At 40.0% G+C, this 15494-nt stretch overlaps 1 long non-coding RNA gene across 2 annotated transcripts in view; it reads right to left on the bottom strand.

Moving 5' to 3' along the window:
- LOC119251684 (uncharacterized) overlaps nucleotides 1-15494 on the bottom strand; it is a 352458-nt gene that overhangs the window by 28212 nt on the left and 308752 nt on the right. For both annotated transcript variants that reach the window (XR_008552996.1, XR_005126568.2), the window contains exon 6: nucleotides 4195-4326. This is a non-coding gene — a long non-coding RNA (uncharacterized LOC119251684). The remainder of the gene's footprint in view (nucleotides 1-4194; nucleotides 4327-15494) is intronic.

Genomic DNA, 15494 nt, shown 5'->3' with positions numbered 1-15494 from the left:
CAGCCGGGTGGTGCTCAGAAATGCAAGGGTGGAAGGATTGACTCAGTGGAGGGTGGTAGGCTGCACCCCCCACCCTCACCCCCAACCCGCCAGGTGCTCTAAATCCCCTCTGGGGCTTAGGGAAGTCACAGCAGTCTCCAGGCTGACTCCTAAGGCAGCTGTGGCCGGAGGCTGCCTCCCCACCATTCCACAGCAATAAATTGAAACTGTGCCTCAGAGACTCCAGAAACTTATGGGGAAATTTCCCTGCCAGGCAGTTCTTAGTGCTTGAAGAGCAACTGTATAATTAATGCCACTTGGTGAAAGAAACGGGCATGCCAAATTCAGTCATAAAGAAGAAAGAGGCCCTGCCACAGACCGACACCCCAGACACAAAACCCCCTTGAGACAGTCCCTTTTAAAGACTCAGGCAAATCCGATCAAGAACTTAACATTTGCAGGACAATTTTCAATTTTAAAAAAAAAAAGGTATTAGCTGTCCTCTGAGTAAGAAAAATACTCAGTATTTCAGGAAAAGTTATATGAAAGTCACAGTCTGAGCTCACTCAGATACTCTTGTTTGTGTGAAAGAATTAGCTAAATAAAAAACTCAGATTTCATTTAATAATGAGCACTTACTGACAGGTTTAGCGTATTTTTTTTTTCTTTTTGGTGTTTTTTTTTTTTTAAGTGTAACTGCCAGTGTAAAATCTTTAAGTTCACACCTACCTAGGGAAAACAGATTCCCCAGATTTCCAATGCCCCACTCACTCCTGCTGCCCAGCTTTATAGCATTTCTTGCTTTCAGACATTTTCCATGGTCCTGAGTTATACTTTTAAAGGTTTTCACATCTAGAGTTGACATCTATAATGTTCCGGCTGACAAAGTTGGTCCAGAAGTATAAGATAAGCTAATAATGTAAATCATCCTCAGATCAAGGAATCTCTCCGCAGAACCCAATTTTGTATATAAATTCCTTTGAAAAAGCATTTAATTTTGGATTATACACACACGCACATACATACATACATACATATGTGTCCATGTGTGCATCAGATGACAGAGGATTATAGGAAGACATAGAAGCCAGAACAAGTACATCAAAAACTACAGCACTGGCCTCTCTGGGGCCCAGTTCCAGGGGTATAGTTGTCCCAAATCAAAATTAAGTCACCTGGCCTGTGGCTCACTGAACTGGAGGTTGAAAAGACAGGGAAGGCGGATTCCACTCGGGTCTTGATTTGCTATGGGGCCCGTATGAAGTTGGGCTATGCCTCTGTTATAACATTTGCAAAATGGAGATAACACTAGAGGCCACCGACCTCAGAGAGCTCTTAGAAGATTAGAGACCAAAAAAGAAAATCGTGAAAGCCCCATGCGTCTCTCATAAATACAGGACATTCAATGTAATAAGCTACCAGCATCCTCTGCGAAATGACTAAGCAACTCAGGACAACAGTTACAGGACAGGTCACAGGGCGTAACCTTTATGTCCAAGGAGATGGCAGATGTTCTGTAGCACTGGCCATTGGAAAGGTGGGGAAAATGACTGTGAAAGACCTATCTACTCAGACAAAATAAAATATAAATGGACAAGGAGGAAAAATCATCCCTATTTGGAAAGATCGCCAATCTATCAAAAGAAGCAATCCTTACAGGTAAAATTCCAAATTTTTGCTTAACCCACGAAGTGTACAAGATGACAGTCAAGTGACAATGTTAGAGTGGGAGCTGTTCAGATTTAGTGAAACCTCTTATTAAAGTAAACTGGTTCCACGGTGGGGAAGGGGTGGTAGGTGGAATGAACCACTCACACTGAACAAAATTTAGGCACAGAAAACTTAACTTTGAGGATTTTGAATCAGTTTGTACTGGAAACAAAAATTGAAAATGGATAGTCTATATAACCTCCTTAAAAAAAAAAAAACAATTAACTTCAGGGTTTCAAAGGAAACTGGGAGAGGAATATTAAGTACTCATAATACCCTAAGATATCCTGAATTATGATTTTTTTTAATTTCATGGATTATTGAAATAAACATGTTTATGTATGTAAAAGGAAAACCACATATTATATATTGTGAGAGCAGACACTATTGTGAGACATGTCAGATTAAAGTAAAATAAGATGAATAACATCCTATTCCTGATTCTCATGAACCTCAAAGTCCAGCAAGGAGGAGATGTAGACAACGTACAGTACAATATGGTAGGGTTAGGCTCAAATATAAACACGGAGCTGAAGAAGAATAGAGGGAAGACATTATTAATTCTGCCTAGAAAGGAGAGCAGGGAGGGGTTCAGGAAAGTTTCAGAGAGGTTGACACTTGTGCAGGACTTTGCAAAATGAACAATAGTTTATCAAATACAAAAAAGGGGGGCAAAGGGAATTCCAGATAAGAAAACAGCCACCCATGTCTGAGGACCTGGCTAGGTATGTCCTGGTTAAGCAAAGCACAATGGAGAAAATCTGGGAGAATCTCAGTTGCAAGGTCTCTTTGAGAGTAGAAGGGGGAGGGAGTAAGCATCAAGGGTGTTATTTTTTAAAAGAACTGGGTATTTCAGTATCTCAGTAAGTGATACTGAAGCTAAATGGCCAGGAGCAAAAGAGGTAGCATGTTGCATGACATCAACTTCTGGGGTAACGGACAGCCTGCTGAGACCATGACTCTAGGAGCAGGTGAGCTGAGTAAGGAGGCAGAGAAGCCACAGGGCAAGGCAAGCTCAACCGTAACTCAGGAATGATCGGGGTTTCCAGGCAAAGTAACAGTAACAGCCCCAAAGTAGGCAGGTAAAACACAGAGTATTAGGCTGAATAATGGCATCCAAAGGCACCAGTTCTAACCCCGGCCTTGTAAATGTTACCATCTGGTAATGTCTTTGCAGATGTGATCAAAGGAAGAATCTTGAAATGGGGTGATTTTTCTGAATTATCCAATTAGGCCCTAAATACAGTCACAATCCTACTACAGCGTATTAGAGGGAAGCAGAGGGATATTTTACTACAGTCAGAAGAAGAAAAGGTAACATGTCCATGGAAGTGGATATTACAGTGGCAGATTCTCCACTGGAGCCTCTCAACATCTGAATTTTTGTTTAGTCATGGAGTTTCTGATGATATGTTGGAGTATTCATAGGAAACTAATACTGTGAACCATGAGTCATCCCCACCCCCAGGTGATCTTGAGCTCCAAAATCACCAGTCTTGGTCAGTAACTCAGAGAGACCCTGGGGGAAGACTAGATCATTAAGCCAAGTAATTGCTCAACATTGAGGAACTAGGATCCAGGTAAAAGCTCATTTGGTGGCATCATGGCCACCAAATTATGACACATGGGAGATAGGACCTTGTTTTGAAAAGCAAAGGGCCTAATAGGAGAAAGGCAGAAATTAAATGTCACCCCTCGGCTACTTTAAGAGTCTACTGGATACAGGAAGAAGCAAGAAGGAAATCATTTACATATGCCATGGCTCAAACAGGACCGACTGGGGAACTGGGCCAAGACATCACTGGATCCAGATGGATCCAGGTGTGGGGAAATTGTGGAATGTGACAACTGGGGCATAAAATGCTAAAAAGTTTCAAATGTGCTCTTTAATCAGTAAGAGAAATAAATAATACCATGAAATCTATTTCAGGAGGGTGGGAGCAGAGTGGGGGATCATATTTGACTCCACAGCCCAGTAAGTGATAGAACCAGCTGAGGCTAGATATAGAGGCCAGATATAAGAAAAGGAAAGTGATGGTGGATTAGAAAATGTTTGTAGGACATGGCATATTACTTCCATAGGGAATGAGTAATTGGGAGGACACAGGGGCAGCAGATAAATGCTAACACCAATCTTTGAAATATAAAATTCAAGAGAAAGGTTAGAGGACAACAGACAGAACGAGTTTATCTCTGGCTATATTGAATTTAAGGTATTGGTGGGTCATAAGGGGTGACCCAGAAGTCAATGGAACATGGGATCTGAAGCTCAGAATGTCAAAAATGTTTGGACATTTGAAAAAGTTATCTGCAATGTGTTTTTTTGTCTTTCCCCTGATCCATCACACTGAAGTAATCCAAAAAGGTCCCAAAAATTCCACTATCCTACAATCAACATTTTTGAACTATTCTCTCAGAGCACCCACTCATAAGAAGAAACTTGCACTGGAAGCACTTAAAAGTAAATATATTTGAATTTTTTTAGGAAAAGGAAAAAAATCTTACCATAGCCACTTCATTTTGCAGTCTGCTAGTTTTGAGGACATCTGGTCCTGACAACAGAACTGACAACAGAAAACAGCCATCCACAGATCAGAGGTCGATGAGAAGTATATTCTGTGATAACACAGGGATAACCTGAGGATGAAAGAAAAGGCACACTTTTAAAATTTGCAGAGGGGGCCTCCCTAGTGGCACAAGGGGTTAAGGCTCAGCACAATAGACTGTCTGCATCCACTGCCGCATGAGTTCGATCCCTGGCCAGGGAGCTACACACATGGCACAGCAGACCTCTCCTGACTCTCCCACTGCTCCCCTCAGCAGTGTATTTCAGTCAGTCTGCCTGTACTGTTCCCCCTACTCTGCCTCTGATGGATCCTCTCACCCCCACACCTCTGGCCTATACCCCAGTTCTTGTATGCATAAATAAATAAATCTTTCAAAAATAAATAAAATTTGCAGAAGATATCAATTCAGACACAACTGGAGTGGTACATGAAGTTTCTACAGAGAGATAACCAAAACAATGTTCACTAATACTGGGAAGAGGTGAGAAGAAAAAATAATAAAAACTGATTAATCCAGGGAAGAAAATGCATGCTGATTAGATACAACAAGGGCTTATTTGTACCCCACAGCTATAGAATCTATATTTCTCTTCATTATAATACTAAGTCACACCCTATTCAACAATGTAAGCAGCTTCTGTCTATCCCAGGCCTGTGACTCACCATGGCTGGTAGTAGCTCAAGTGTGGAAAGGCTTAGAGGAAGCAGAATCTGAAATACCAGATCCCATGATCTGGCAGGGGACACAACTTGACGTGCAAAGGACTGCAGTTTAATCCCCATCCTCAAGCAAATGTGTGTGCCAGATAAATAAAGGCTCTTGGCCCTATAATGGAGACCACAGCAGAGCAGAAGTGACAATGAAGAAAGCCTCCATCTTGGCAAGCTTTTAGATAAGAACAACCAACAAATATCCAAAGGGAATAAATAACAGACCAAGCAGGGCCTCCCTGGTGGTCTAGGGGTTAAGTCTCAGCACTACTATGGCTGAGGCCTAAGTTCGATACCTAGCCAAGTAGCTAACCCACATGGTGCAGCAGATCTCTCCTGTCTTGCCCGCTGCTCCTTCAGCAGTATATTTCAGTCAATCTGCCTGTTCTGCGCCCCACTCTGTCTCTGGTGAATCCTCCCACCCCCGCATCTCCGGTCTACAAGCCATTTCTTTTACAAACACACACACACACACACACACACACACACACACAACAAGCAAAATATAGGGTCTTAGTCACAAATATTATGGAAATATATCTCAGTAATTATATCAGCCCTTGTGGAGGTTCAAGGCTGACTTAAGTAGAAAATACAAGCTTGGAAATATAAAAATGGGAAAAATTAAAAAATGGTCAGGTAACAGGTAATTACAGAGGACAATAGAGAAAATACAATAATGACAGAGGTGGGTATCTGAAGGAGACAGGTGATGAAATAAAACTCATGAGAAATAGATATAAGATACATGAGGGGAAATGTGTGAAGAAGCTCAAAGATTGGAACAAAACTTAAGATGAGCCTGGTGCTATGGGAGTTAAAATGCTATGCAAAAATTAAAAAAAATTGAAATATTGTTGCAAAACTATATTTAGGGTAAATGATGAGGGAACTATATTCAGAACCACCCTAGCATTTCAGATGAGGAGTGAAACAGCCAATAGAGAATTTGAAAGGAAAACAATGTGGAGAAAACCAAAGACTGTGTCTTAGAGACTAGTGAGAAGGCTGTTACAGGGATGGAGGCGTGAAGCCATGAGTTTCTGACCAGGGAGAAAGGAAGAAGAATGTTGAAAGAGGAAAAGGGAGTATCAATGGAGAATTCAAAGATTTTGATGAATGGATAAAGAGGATAGTGTGGAGCATACCACTGGAACCACATTAAAATAGGACCAAAACAGTCACTACAGAAAAAGGTGCTTTAGTCTCCTCTTCAAACTGGATCTGGGCCGATCACCAAAATTCCAAGAAGCCAACAAGAATGAGAATATCCTGTTTGAATGGGTGAGGAAAGAGAACTCTTCCTACTTCTTTCTACCTTGGCATTCCTCCACCTGCACTACCCCATCTTGCAAGACCGCATCCTTCTGTGCCCCTCTGTAACCCCAGGCCTGGTTTCCTCCTCCAGGTAACTGCTTGCTTTCTAACCGGAACCTATGCTCCCAATTGTAACTCCTGCTGTTTCCAAATACTTGCATCTTAACTTACTGCTAACTTTGCCTTTCTCTTATTGATGGTTAACAATAAGGAAAGTTGAAAATTGCCAGAGATTTACACCTCAGTAACCAGAAAATAAAGGTATGACTAATGAGTCTTCGAAAATGAAAAAGGTAGAGACAGTTTGAGAATGTCTTTATTTTAACAACGCTGAATTTGAGGTGTAGGTGGTATAGCCCTGATGAAATATCAGGGGTGGGGTGAAATCAAATGTGAAAGCAAATGTGAAGATAGAAGTTACCACTCTAGAAGTTGTAATAATAATGATGACGATGATGATGATGATGATGATGATAAAGATTTAGAAAAACCACTTTGAGAAAGAATTCAGAGGCTAAGAATTGAAAAATTTTGGAATTCCTCAAATGAACACTGTGGCTTCTGATTTCAGTAGCCAGCTCTCAGCAAAAATCATAAAGCAAAGAACTTGGAGAATCTCACAGAGATGAGATTGGGCTTGTACAGGGAACACATTTCTCAAACTATTTCAAAGACAAACTTCTAAAAAATGAAACTCATTCTGAAATACCAAACTGTCAATTTTAAGGTCACTAATGACATCAAATAGAGTTCTGTGGAACTTAACCATATTTTATTGACTTAGTTACATCGTTAACTGATGATCTGTTTTTATTCACTTAACACCATGACCAAAAAAAGGAAGAAAAGAAATAAAAAGTCACCAACAGGTAGGGAGAGTAGCATCCGCCCACCTCACCATTAACAACCACAATAACCACCACTGGCATACATGCATGTTTTTTAGGACCTTAAACACTGCAAGCTTCATTGTCAAAAAGCCACAGTAGGTTTCTGAAATTAGGACAGTAAAACCAAATTCCCTTCAATTGTTTTCACCCTTCAAGCAGAGAACATAAAACTAGAAGTCATTGCTACACAGAAGGTTCTAGAACTTGTCACTCATGGGGGGGACATGTCACTCATGACATGGCTACTGTAAACACCTAAAATCATGCAACAGTCAAGTTCTCCCTTCAAGTTAAAGATGCCCCAGTGGTCATATTACAAACCAAAACATTCCTGGGCTCTCCCAACTCATCCTACCCTCACCCCTGCAGGAACCCACACCAAAAAAGAGGGAAACCACATTTGCAAATAATAAAATATAAAAATAATGCCTTTTATTGGGTACTAACACATTTAGTAATGATGGTTAAAATTTATTTAATACTTATAATAAGACTTGGTACTGTTCTAAACTCTCAAATATCCACAAAATAAATATGCAAAAGGTACTAATATCAGCAAGCCCACGTCTAAAAAAGGAGAAAACAGGACACAGAGAGGCTGAGTGAGTAGCCAGAGTGACATCCTTCCATGCAGAAGAGCCAGGCCTTGAATCCAAGCAGGATGCCAGAGTCTCACACTCAACCACCATGATGTCTATGTCGTTTCTCACACACATGCTCCAACACTACATCTCCCATTAAAAAGAAAGTAAACTATTGTTTAAAGACAGTAAATACTGTCTATGACATAAGTGTTTTTTGAGTATTTCAAAAATCTCCAAGAGGACCAGATACAAACAAACCAGGAAAAAATAGCAACACACACACACACTGAGGATTGTGTAAATAAAAAAATTCCACATGCATATGGGGCAGCTTTTGACTATTAGGGTGACCCCCCCCAAAAAAAAAAAGGAGTGAGTCATATAACACAAGTTGGAAGCATCCACTCCTCAACATTATCCTGACACACATTTATCTACTTTTTAAAAGTAGACATTGGAAAGTATTGTTTCTAAATAATGAGAATTTTGCCCTTTTTCATCTCATTTTTTCTAATTTTCCCTGGCTACAGTCTAAATCCAAGTTATAAAGAATGATACAAGTATCTAGCATTATAGCCTCCATAAGCAGGGAAATGTTGCCTTAAAAATCAATGTTTCGATCCGTATTTGTGAAGAATTGATTTTAATTGAAGGCCTTCACCAGAGAATAATCAAGTTAATTACATTCTTGATTCTCTTAACATTTCTCTGGATCAATCAAATGTTCTCATTTGGTTAAGTTTACCTAAGACGGATTTATTTGCAACCTTATTTTATCACTTCGAAGCAAAGGAAATGATCCTGAACACAGCTATTGAAAGGCAGAGAAGAAAGCAACCAAGAAAATGCAATTTTCCAAGTGATTCTTTTTCAAATATAGGGAGAAGAGGAAATTTTTGCATTCTATCTCCCATGATCCTGTGATAATCCAGAGTTGACAATAGATCACAAGTGCTAGATATGTTCGAAAACGTCAAATAATCACCATAGGGCTTAGGAACAGGATGCTAGAAAAAGGCATAATAAGCTTTACCAACAGCTGCCAGAGAAACTGGAAGCTGTTTCAGGCCCGCCATGTCCTCATTCTCTATCAGAGACCCTAGGGAATCCTTCCTCAACCCCATGGCAGAGAGCAGAATGTTACAGGATATGTGGATGGCCAAGTGCATTTCTGTCTGACCAAAGACCTCTTACTTTATTGCCTTGATATACACAAGTCTTATTTATACATGACCTTCTCTCCTCCCTTTCAGAGAAACTCAGATGACAGAAACCTATAGCAGCTGTATGGCATGATTATCTCTATGCAGGAAATAATGACCGCATCTAGCAGTACCTAATTTTGGCCAATCCAACCCAGAAAGCTTACAGATGTCTAGAGAAACAGAGTATTTGCATGCAATTTCAGACTTACACCTGGATAATCTACCTAGAGAGAAAACAATAGGTATTTACAACCCCAGTACTACTCACACAGGAAAATGGCAAGCCTACCAGTCAAGAACTACATTTTCTTAATTAGGTAAAAGCAATGAACATAACAGTAAGTAGATAACAACTGAAACAATATAAAAGTGGTTCATTCTATAATTCCCAGAATTAAAATTAGTGTTCTATGGCTGAGATTCAAGAACATCCAAACTCGTCCTCGTGAAACAGTAAAGACACCTGATTAAAAGCCCTAAAGTGGCCTCCGTTCAAAAGCTGGCTCCATTTCTTATCAGCATGACTTGGGGCAAATTCCCTCTCCATCTCATCTGACAAATAGAGTTTATTTGTGCTTGTATTACCATGACACTCTTCCAACATCAATTACGTGCCAACAGAAAGCATGCAATACACATTAATGCTACTTCTTCCCTGTGGACTAAGTAAAGGAAACCCTGAATACTGTGACCTCCAACACAATTAAATGAGCACATACACACACACACACACACACATACATATCACAGTGCTCATTTTATGCTATGCTGCATCATTGCATGGAATAGTTATTACAAGAGGAACAGGAAAGATTTGCTTTTGGGCCTCCCTGGTGGTGTAAGGGGTTAAGATGCAGCACTATGAAACTATCCACAGCCACTGCAGCACGAGTTTGATCCCTAGCCAGGGAGCTACCCACATGGTGCAGCAGACCTCTCCTGTCTCACCCGCTGCTCCCCTCAGCAGTGTATTTCAGTCAGTCTGCCTGTTCTGTTCCCCACTCTGTCTCTGGTGAATCCTCTCACCCCCCACACCTCTGGCCTGTACCTCAGCTCTTGTATGCATAAATAAATCAATCTTTAAAAAAAAAAAGATTTGCTTTTGGAGTACATCAATCATAAATATCTCAGTTCCTCTCTCCACCTCCCTCCAAAAGGGAGGTAAAATTACAACTTCGGACAAACAATACCAATCACAGGGAAATCCATTAAGTAGTCCACATTGCAATCCTGATAGTGGCATATCTGTGGAAGCTGTATGTCTGCATTCCAGGGTCATTCATTAAGTATATATTTACCACTTTTTCCCCCTATACCTGCAAAGGGTTTTAGCATCATGTGGGATTACTTTGAACATGAAAAATCAAGTTTTTCTCTTTTCTTGATCAAAGCAAAAAGTCGCCAAAGAAGAATCTAGGTTTTACTTGTTCTTTCATTTAACACATTAATGATGCTTCACGGGTGGGGGGGTGGGAGAGGTGGAACACATTTTTATCTTCTTGTAGTTGAAAACCTTAAAATAACAACATATTCAGAAGTTCTGTCATTATCAAATGAATGTAAATTAGTTTAACAAAGTCTTAATAGGTGTCATTTGCGGAAAGATCTGAAATCCAAACCTGCTTGGTAATATTTCCAGGTATTATTTGTTCTTTATTTCCCATGTTTCTAAATCTTTGTTATATTCCTCAAATTCAACATCACTCTCTTTTTTTATCTTTGGATCCTATACTTCTTTCATGTTTTGTCTTCTTTTATTTTAACCTTTTCATTAGGTGACTTAAGTTTGTTGTCATTAATTTCACACATACATTTTCCGTATTCTTAGTCACTTTCAAAAATTCTCACTCCCTTGCCCCCTCTCATTTCCCTTTTTTCCTTTGAGAAGGATTGCTTTTGGTGTCTGATGATGATATAAAGTAAAACTGACAGAGGATAAGCTGCAGACAAAACCCAGCTTCAGATAAGCTTTAAGTCCATGCTCTTCATGAGAACAGGTTCCATTTCTCTGAGACAGAAAGGCCCCAAATCCACCCACTCTAGTTCTCCCCACAACAAGGGATAGAAACAAAATGAATTAAATGGTAGACACAAAATGAGGATATTTTTGTCTCACAGAATACATAGAAATGTTTCTCCTTACACGTATAATATATAAAGTACACATTTCTCATTACATACGTAATGATTGACATAATGAAAGAGAAAATATTTATATACACATAAAAATTAAGCAATTTTATATCTTCTCTAATGCATTCTACTAATAATCTTATTACAGACTTAAGAAAATGAGATTCTGAAATTTCACTTTGGTCTGAAAAGAACATTCTTAGTATTATAAAAATGCTGAATTTTGCAGGAAACATGTTTGCCTAGTATACTACAATGCCAATAGGCCCAGAAATGATAAAATCCCAAGCTTTACTTCATACTGCTGTTGCTATTTCTGAGTAGAATTAGTATCTAGAGATAATTAACAAGATGTTAACTTTTCAACCTGTGCTTATTTTAAAAAGCATTTTATTTGGTGTTATACTTTTATTGAATTAGAATAGTTTAAGGACTTTTAGTTCCAGTTCCTTTCCTGCAAGTATGTGCTAACCACAGAAGAACTTGGAAACACAACTCTCTTTCTGAGAATTTGATATAAATCTGGTTCATCTTTGAATTCATGTAAAAGTGGGTTTAGTGAAGGAAGAATTCAGGATGGTTTTATCTCTATAGCAGTTTAAACACAGGATTTCAGCAGTGGCATGAGGGTTCGTCAAAGGTAGGGCGTGGGGGTTTTGCCTCCTATGATTCTCTGCTCCCCCATCCCCCACCTGCCTGTTGCTGGCTCTGGTTGTTGAAGAACCTGTATGTGACCTGTGGACCCTCCAGGAGCTGAGTGGAAAGGGTCTGACATCACTTGACCTTTCTTTATAGAAATCTTTAACCTCAACTTTCAGAATGAATCACTGTAGACACGCACTTTTTTAAAATAATCCAGAACAGAGATATCAAATTTTTCTAATAGTTGTTTCAATATTTAATAACTCACCCAGACTGGAGACTAGAGGTCAAATTGTAAAATAGATCAAGTTTGTTTTGTTTTGTTTTGTTTTGTTTTGTTTGGGGGCAGGGGCTTCTGGAACTCTTTCATAGTGCCCCTTTATCCATCTAGAAACTATAAAATAACTGAGCACTGACTTTTCTTCTCCAAATATACAACCTCTCATTCTCCCAATTGGATCCTTCTTGACAGCACATAACCCATCCCAACTATCTCTGCTACACAGCAGACAAGCATTTCTTAAACTTGAGCAATCTTCTAAGTTTACTCATATTCTAAGACTGACCTAAGTGATTTTATTACATTTTCAAAATATATACACAAATACAACTAGAAATAAGCTCCTTAAGCTTGTAACTCCCATATAACCATAAAACCAAAATAAATTTCTCAGAAAACTTTACGATGCTATAAAGCTATAAACCCACAGAATTTAACAATATTAATGGAAAGTCACAGACGAGATTTTGCTACAACTAATTTGTCACTTGCAGTTGGAGATGGCAGTGAAGCTAAATCCAAGAATCTTTTTTTTTTTTAAGATTTATTTATTTTATAAGAACCGGGTACAGGCCAGATTTGCGGGAGGGTGAGAGGATTCACCAGAGAAAGAGCGGGGAACAGAACAGGCAGACTTGACAAAGTACACCGCTGAGGGGAGCAGCGGGCACAACAGGAGAGGTCTGCTGCGCCATGTGGGACCCTTGCCGGCTGGCCAGGATCGAACCAGTGCTGCAGAGGCCGGGACAGCTTCACAGAGCAGCACTCAACTGCCTGCACCATGAGGGGAGGCCCAAATCCAAGATTCTTTTGAGCTCCAAGTTCTTGGGCTACTCTGACAGCTGGGGGCCTCCATTGCCCTCCACATTTTCTATTAGAACTCCATAAACAAAGAAGGTCATCCACCTAAATGTAGCAGAAACTCATCACTTCTAAATCAGTTATTAGCCAGAAAAAAAAAAAAATACTCATTAGGGGCACTGCTCAAATGTAAACACAGGTACTGAAAATTTCATAGGATGACCTTGTTATAAGCATTCAGACAATTGAGAACATTTTTATGCCAGTTTATTATTGTTATCAAAATGACAGCACCAAGTCAAGATGCTCTAGTAGGGAAGCCAAGTCTCAGAGTGCATGTTCTGGACAGCAAGACGATGGAGTGCCACTGATGAACACCTCTCCAGGTTCAACCCTCCATCCCCGCTCTCAATTCAGCTGCCATATGGGAAAGCAATATGATGAGTCAATCACTCACAGGGTGCGCTCCTACTTTCCAAGAATATTCATCATTTAAAAATAAACTCTTGGAAGGGCCCTCCACATCTTCCATCCAAAGAGTGAAATTTTAACTCTAGAATCCCAGGCCTGATGGAAGAAGAGAATAAAGAAGTACGGGCCTCCCTGGTGGCACAAGGGGTTAAACACAGCATTGTGAAGCTGTCCACAGCCTCTGCACCTCCAGTTCGATCCCTGGTCAGCCAGGGAGCAAGCCACATGGCACAGCAGACTCTCCTGTCTTACCCGTTGCTCCCCTCAGTAGTGTATTTCAGTCAGTCTGCCTGTTCTGTTCCCCGCTCTGTCTCTGGTGAATCCTCTCACACCCCTGCACCTCTGGCCTGTGCCCCAATTCTTGTATGCATAAATAAATCTTTAAAAAAAAATAAACAAGTGCTCGCATCAGCCACTCAGCCAGGAGAGAGGGAAACAAGTCAGATTATTCAGGGGGGCTGTTTTTAGGGGTGCAATGCTTTATTTCCATTGTCCCCTAGCCACAGCACACTCCAAGAAGGCTTCCTTTCATCCCTCATTCAGAGCACTTTGACTATTAACATCATTCCCACAGCAAATAAAATTTATTCCTGATGTTAAATATACACATATGTGCACACACACACACATGCGCAGACACGTACATGCCATTATGTGACTCAGTCTACAAACTTAGCTCTCTGTAGCTAAAGCCTCAGATCTTCCCTTTTCTGGGAAGGGTCCCAGACTTCCTCTGGAGGAAGTAGAGATGGGCCCCTGAAGTTGTGAGGGGTGGACATGGAAATGTCATCATCTGTTGCAACTGCTGCCCAATCCTGACAGAGAGAACAGCATTCAAGCTGGAGGCAGAACAGCTTCGCCTCCAGGAAGACACCTACCACCTCCCTCCTAAACGTTTTAACCTTAGGCCGGGGGCAAACAGCTAGACTCTCAACAAATTCAACTTGCCACCCTTGTCCTAAGGTGTATCATACGAGATTCATGTTAGAGATCACAAGTTTCAAGAAAAATAAACAGCAACAAAATAATAAATCATGATCCCAGTCATAATGATGGCCAACACTCACTGGGCCACATGTAGGACTTGACCTCGGATTTTCCGGCCCCACTCGCCTCTGAGGTATGTAAAATCACCACAAATGGTAGTGCTGTTGTATTTCCACCATTTGCACGCATAGCTACTTGCCTATGTTTAAAGATTAAAACCAAGTCCTGAAGATGTCATTAGCACACTTGAACATGGAAGGGCAACCTGTCAGCTCAAGCTATTGTCATTTACGTATTTTGAATTGATTTTTAAATATTGACTAGATACAAGAATATTTAACCTGTGGAAGAACTTTTTTTAAAAATTACTTTAGTCAACTAGGGCTGCCCTAAGAAAATATCACAGACTGGATATCTTCAGCCCCAATTTGTTTTCTCAAAGTTCTGGAGGCTGAAAGGCAAGATCAAGTTTCTTCTAAAGCTTCTCTCCTTGATTTGTGGAGCTGCCCTCCTGTTGTCTTTTATACAGATACCCTTCCAGCCTGTAAGGCCCCATGGTTTCTTTCTTGTATCTCAATTTCCTTTTTAGAAAATATAAATTTATATGTTTTTTACATCATTGTCCATTTTTGTACAATGTTTGCTTTGTACAAAAGGTGTAGTCCCTGTAAAATTCCCACCACCAAGTCACCACTGAACCATCACTATAGTCTCATAAGCTCTTCTTCCCCCTTCCCTGTAGAATGACTGACTTATAGTTGCCTGGTTCTTGGTTTTTTTTTTTATTTATTTATTGTTTTGTTTTTCTTGATCCCTTATTTGGTCCTCCTATATTCCACCCATAAGTGAAACCATCTGATATTTTTCTTTTTCCTTCTGACATTTCACTGAGCATAATCCTTTCTAGCTCCAAACATGTTGCTGAGAATGGCATGAGTTTATCTTTTTGATTGTTGAGTAGTATTCCACTGTGTATACATATCACATCTTCTTGAACAATCATCTGTTTTTGGGCATTTGGGTTGTTTCCCTATCTTGGCTATTGCAAATAATGTTGCAATAAACACAGGGGTGCAGGTATTCTTTTGAATTAATGTTTCTGTATCCTGTGGGTACATTCCTAGGAGTAGAATTACTGAGTCACATGGTAGTTTCCATTTTTAGTAGTTTGAGGAGTCTCCACATAGATTTCCATAGTGGCTGGACCAGTTTGCATT

The sequence above is a fragment of the Talpa occidentalis genome, unplaced genomic scaffold, assembly GCF_014898055.3.
Source record: "Talpa occidentalis isolate TD23 unplaced genomic scaffold, MPIMG_talOcc4v2.1 talOcc4.2, whole genome shotgun sequence".
NCBI lineage: Eukaryota > Metazoa > Chordata > Mammalia > Eulipotyphla > Talpidae > Talpa > Talpa occidentalis.
Note: the sequence above shows the minus strand (reverse complement) of the source record. Positions and strands in the feature narration are given on the sequence as shown.